This window comes from Colias philodice, chromosome 25 (assembly GCF_061535455.1).
Source record: "Colias philodice isolate Cphi_HAF_F1 chromosome 25, ilColPhil1 Martin Lab GWU primary, whole genome shotgun sequence".
Lineage (NCBI taxonomy): Eukaryota > Metazoa > Arthropoda > Insecta > Lepidoptera > Pieridae > Colias > Colias philodice.
The window spans coordinates 2,396,412-2,402,787 of record NC_143110.1 but is presented as its reverse complement, the minus strand read 5'-3'; positions in this window follow the sequence as shown (position 1 = coordinate 2,402,787).

Genomic DNA, 6,376 nt, shown 5'->3' with positions numbered 1-6,376 from the left:
AATCACAATATAACACCATAAACAGTATAACTACGCGTAATTTAATTTTAAACACACTAGCTTTTTCACAAAAAATCTTGTCACACACTATTATCAACTCTCATGTAAATTAAAAAATATCATATAATTTTAGGGCGAGTTATAATTACTAAGACAAAATCGTATATCATATTTTTTTGATAAATGTTTGAACACGAGCGCACTTCCCGGCGGTTCATTTGACACTAAACATTCGGAACTAATATGTATTTCAATCACCAATTCGTTTAAGGTGCGTTTACACTATACGACAATAATTAGGAATATAGATATGTATATATTTTTTTGTACGTAAGTGTAGCTTATCGTATGTGTAACAAATCTTATACTGTCCTACTAATATTACAGATCTGTAAGTTTATTCCTTGGATGATTTTATCATTCACTAGCAGTCCGCCCCGGCTTCGCCCGTGGTACATATAATTACGTTTTCTCTACGTAAGAACCATCCTCGTACTTCAAGGAATATAATAAAAAAAGAATTAACGAAATCGGTTCAGCCGTTCTCAAGTTATGCGCTTACCAACACATTTTGGGATTCATTTTTATATTATAGACTAGCGGTCCGCCCCGGCTTCGCCCATGGTACATATTTACTTTTTCTCTACATAAGAACCATCCTCGTACTTCAAGGAATATAATAAAAAAAGAATTATTGAAATCGGTTCAGCCGTTCTCGAGTTATGCGCTTACCAACACATTTTGCGATCGTTTTTATATACATACTAGCGGTCCGCCCCGGCTTCGCCCGTGGTACATATGAAAAATAGATGTTGGCCGATTCTCAGACTTACCCGATATGCACAGAAAATTTCATGAGAATCGGTCCACCCGTTTCGGAGGAGTATGCAGACTAACATTGTGACACGAGAATTTTATATATAAGATTATCATATTATATACGACAAGCAATTTGTATAAATTTAAGTATACAGATATACTGGCTTATAGACATAATGGATATACTGGCATAATCTATAAAAGAAGGAATTACGCCCTGGTTCCAAAATTGTTTTATTACCCGACTGCGCAGAGAGTATAAGGTATGTTTTAATCAACTGTATGTTTGCACGTTATTTTGGCGTAATTTTTAACCATTTGTCTTTTATAGAGAAACGATTTAGATTAAGGTTGATGTTCCGACCGTCCCTCCATACATTTTTGATTACCTCTAAACACTTAACACAGACACTATTTCTTTAAAACTAATCATTTTATCACTTCTCTATAATGAAATGTGTGCGCGTTCGACCTTTTTAATCAATAATTTACAATATTTACTTAGAAAAACAACAGTAAAATACCGGAAAAATTTGACACTTCTACAGTAGTGTGCGTGACTTTTGCCAAGCGAAACACGACATAAAGCACGACATCTAGCGCATAGACTATATACTTATTACAGATCTAGCGCGTCAATGTCTAAACGAAAGGCGATGTTTAGACATTGACGCGCTAGATGTCGTGCATTCGCGTTCGTTATCTTATGCATAATGAGCATAATTCTAATAAATCAAAGTTCTGTGTAAAAATTGAGTAATTTCATTTCCAATCGTTCAAAGAAAATAACAATAAAATAAAATAAAACTAATGACCTTAGAAACTATGTTTTTTTTTATTTATTACTCATTATTGTTCGTCCGTCGTAGGTCTGTAAACTGTATTGTACACTGAAGGTAAATGGTACTGTAGGTACTTTAGTTCGGCGTCGTCGCTCGTCGGCTTGATATAAAATTACATTCTTGATTTCATTGACACGCGCTATGATTTGCGCGCGGAATTTCTTGTGTTGTGAATTTATTTTTGTATGCTATGCATTTTAATTGATTCAAATTGCAATGTTTCTCTAGTATGCATTTGAGACTATATTGTAAATTGTAATAATTGATCGTGGGTATAGTAATTAATTATTCTAATAACGCAATTAGTAATATATGTATTTTCGGTGGGATTCAAAACAAAAAATTGGCCCGTGATTTTTATGAAATTTCACCACATTGCAAATCACATCAATCATAGTTCATACACATGTATGACGAAAGTGATTAGTATTGTGGCTAACATTGACTCATCAGTTCATCACTGAAACCAGTGATAAATCAGTACCTATATCATATTGTGTTTGAATATTTTTAAACAATGATATAAGTATACAATTATTATAAATCGGTAAACTATCAAAGTAATCACAAACTTGCAAACATTGGTAAAATGTCCAGTAGTTTATGAGCCTATTCATTACAATCAAACAAACAAACAAAGTTTTCCTCTTTATAATATTAGTGTAGACAAACACTATGAATACGATCACGAATGCAAATTTGGGGATTTTCTAATTATTGCTAAATAATAATTGAATTCGTTTTGAAATACTCTATAATTTTTAGTGTATAAATAGACATTTATAATGTGGTGCTCATTTTTTTTGTACTGCTAACGCTATTGTAGGTACCTATTTTCGTTGTTTTATTTCAAGTGAACACGGCCATACAATTTTGTCACGAGCCGCCTATGATTGTAGGTACTTTTGTTAGGCTCCTTCGTCGTCCGCGTCGGCTCGAAAGTTCTTGATTTCATTGTCACGCGCTATGATTTGCGCGCGGATTTTCTTGTGTTGTGAATTTATTTTTGTATTATTATTATTTTTTATTTATTTTTTTATTTTATTGATTCAAATAAAATATTTCACTAGTATGCATTTGAGACTATATTGTATTATGTATAATTTATCGTAGGTATAGTTATTCTTATAACGCAGTTATATTTTCGGTGGGACAATTTGACCCGTGATTTTTCTGAAATATCACCACGTTGCAAATCACATCAATCATACACACGTATGACGAAAGTATAGTGGCTATAATTGACTCATCAGTTCATCACTGAAACCAGTGATAAATCAGTACATATATCATATTTTATTGTGTTTGAATATTTTTTAAACAACGATATAGGTATACAATATTATTATAAATCGGTAAACTACCAAAGTACTTCCGAATTTTCAGACAGACAAACAAGTAGTTTGAACACGCAGTTTTCTTATACTAGTAGCAAAAATCAAAACCATAATATTATGTTTCCCTACTATATTTTACTAAAAGTCGAGTGCGTCGAAATCGTAAATAATAATATGTTTTTCACCTTCCTGGTTATTTTCCCATAGTAAATAGTGTTTTAGGTTTGTTGTTGTAGGTAGGAATAATAATAATTATTCTTACATGTTGGTTATGAAATGTATATTGAAATAATTTACTTTTACAAATCATTAGTGATATAAGTTTTGAGTGAAAATGCTTGGATCAGCATAATATTATATGGTACTTCAAATACATGTTTTGATAAAAAAAACAATAGTGTAATAAAATAAAACTGCGTTTTATTGTAATCAATGTTGACAATTTTAAATTCCAAAATTATTGATCAATAAAATAGTTTACACCAACAAATATAACTTTTATTTTTATAACAATCGTTCATAATATAAACCGTAGCAGGTGGCGTTTTGAAGTTCTGTCTACTCATACAGAAAAATGGAAAACTTGTTTTTTTTGTAAACAATTTATTACTCATGTTGTTTGGCAACTCGAAGCGTGGTCGTCCGTCGTAGGTACTTTTGTTCGGCGTCGCGTCGTCGTCCGCGTCGGCTTGATATAAAACATTCTTGATTTCATTGACACGCGCTATGATTTGCGCGCGGAATTTCTTGTGTTGTGAATTTATTTTTGTATGCTATGCATTTTAATTGAATCAAATTGCAATATTTCTCTAGTATGCATTTGAGACTATATTGTAATAATTGATCGTGGGTAGGTATAGTAATTAATTATTCTAATAACGCAATTATATTTTCGGTGGGATTCAAAACAAAAAATTGGCCCGTGATTTTTATGAAATTTCACCACATTGCAAATTATATATTATACAATTACAATTACAATTATTATAAATCGGTAAACTATCAAAGTAATTACAAACTTGCAAAATATGCTTTTCCGAATTTTCAGACAGACACACAATTTTATTAGTTTGTTTTAGCAAAGTAGGTACCTATACCTATACGCTTACGTCGCGCGTCGCGTCGTCGAAAACGGTGCGCCCAGAAACAAACATACCTAATTCAGTTACAATCCTTTTTTTGTTCCGTAATTTATTGTATTTATTCTAATACGATTTTTTTTATTCGTCGGCCAGTTCTACTAGGTATAAAAAGATAAAATTGAAATATAATTATTGTAGCGACAGCCATATTATGTTACTATGTTTTCGTAAATATGTTTTTCACCTTCCTGGTTATTTTCACATAATCTTATCTTATATATAAAAATGAATCGCAAAATGTGTTGGTAAGCGCATAACTCGATAACGGCCGAACCGATTTCGATAATTCTTTTTTTATTATATTCCTTGAAGTACGAGGATGGTTTTTATGTAGAGAAAACGTAAATATGTACCACGGGCGAAGCCGGGGCGAACCGCTAGTCTTATATATAAAAATGAATCGCAAAATGTGTTGGTAAGCGCATAACTCGAGAACGGCTGAACCGATTTCGATCATTCTTTTTTTATTATATTCCTTGAAGTACGAGGATGGTTTTTATGTAGAGAAAACGTAAATATTATGTACCACGGGCGAAGCCGGGGCGGACCGCTAGTCTTCTTATATATAAAAATGAATCGCAAAATGTGTTGGTAAGCGCATAACTCGAGAACGGCTGAACCGATTTCGATCATTCTTTTTTTATTATATTCCTTGAAGTACGAGGATGGTTTTTATGTAGAGAAAACGTAAATATTATGTACCACGGGCGAAGCCGGGGCGGACCGCTAGTATATATATATATAAATGAATCGCAAAATGTGTTGGTAAGCGCATAACTCGAGAACGGCTGAACCGATTTCGATAATTCTTTTTTTATTATATTCCTTGAAGTACGAGGATGGTTCTTATGTAGAGAAAACGTAAACATGTACCACGGGCGAAGCCGGGGCGGACCGCTAGTCTTCTTATATATAAAAATGAATCGCAAAATGTGTTGGTAAGCGCATAACTCGAGAACGGCTGAACCGATTTCGATAATTCTTTTTTTATTATATCCCTTGAAGTACGAGGATGGTTCTTATAGCTAGAGAGCTAGTTAGTTTAGTTTTAGTGCAGTGGCAGTGTAAATGTTGTTGTTGAGGTTATGTAAATTTAACACTTTAGTTAACTACCAAGATATAAAGAAATGAGGATAGGACACAATAACTATTGGTTGAGGTATTTATAAACTCATAATATACTTTTAAAAAAATCACGTTTTAATAAATTTCTAGAATTAAATTAGAACAGCTGATTCAAAATAGCCTAAAAAATCTAATAATAATTACGCTTCACAGCAAGAAGAAATGTACCATAATTATGTACCCGCACAAAGTCGATATTGTGTTGCCTACCGTTCGACTCAATGGCTAGGGTTGTAACTACCTTTAATAATTATTACCAAACTAATAAACCGAGTGATGCGAAATAACCATAATTCTTTTAGAGTTTGATAAAATGATCAGGCAGGTATTTTCTTTAATCCTCTGAATTCTCGGTTACTAAATTGTATCGTTGAAATTATTCTTAATCGCGTAAATTTAATAAATAATCATATGGAAAACACTTTTCATTTGTTTTTTTACTTTCACGCCCAACTACTATACAATAATTACGTTGTTTCGGTATTTTGACGAGAAAACGCAGGAAACATCCGTTGTATCATTTTAGATAGATTGTATATTTTGTATCTGTAGAATTGAAATCAAAGCTATGTATATGTTGTCTCCATTCTTTTCTTATCGGATTGTTGATCCCAATGCGAATGCGTCACTTAAATTTTATAAAAGACAATTAAGAACATCAAAAATAAAGTGATACGTAAATATTTCACAGTGCAATATATTATATAATTAATAATAATTATATATTTATGAAAAAATAATTACATCAGATTTAATAATAGCAATTGTTTTGAATGTACATAATATGAATAAATGATTACATCATAATAGTAATAATTACAATTGTTTTATTTCCCATTTGTTGCAACCCTAGCATATCTTCATGTAGCAGCAGAAGTACCTACACTGGCGGCGCGGCGGCATCGTGCGACATCAAAGGCATTGCCTTACTAGGTAAGTTTATAATGACTCATTTCTTTTATTATATAATTTACGTTTTACTTTTACAGAATCCGATTCAATGGATTATGAAGACGAGTCACACAACGCCATACGATAGTGATGATGAATGAACATTTCAATAAATGCATGCGTGTTTTTTTATGTTGTTTTGTAATTGTTAATTGTTTCT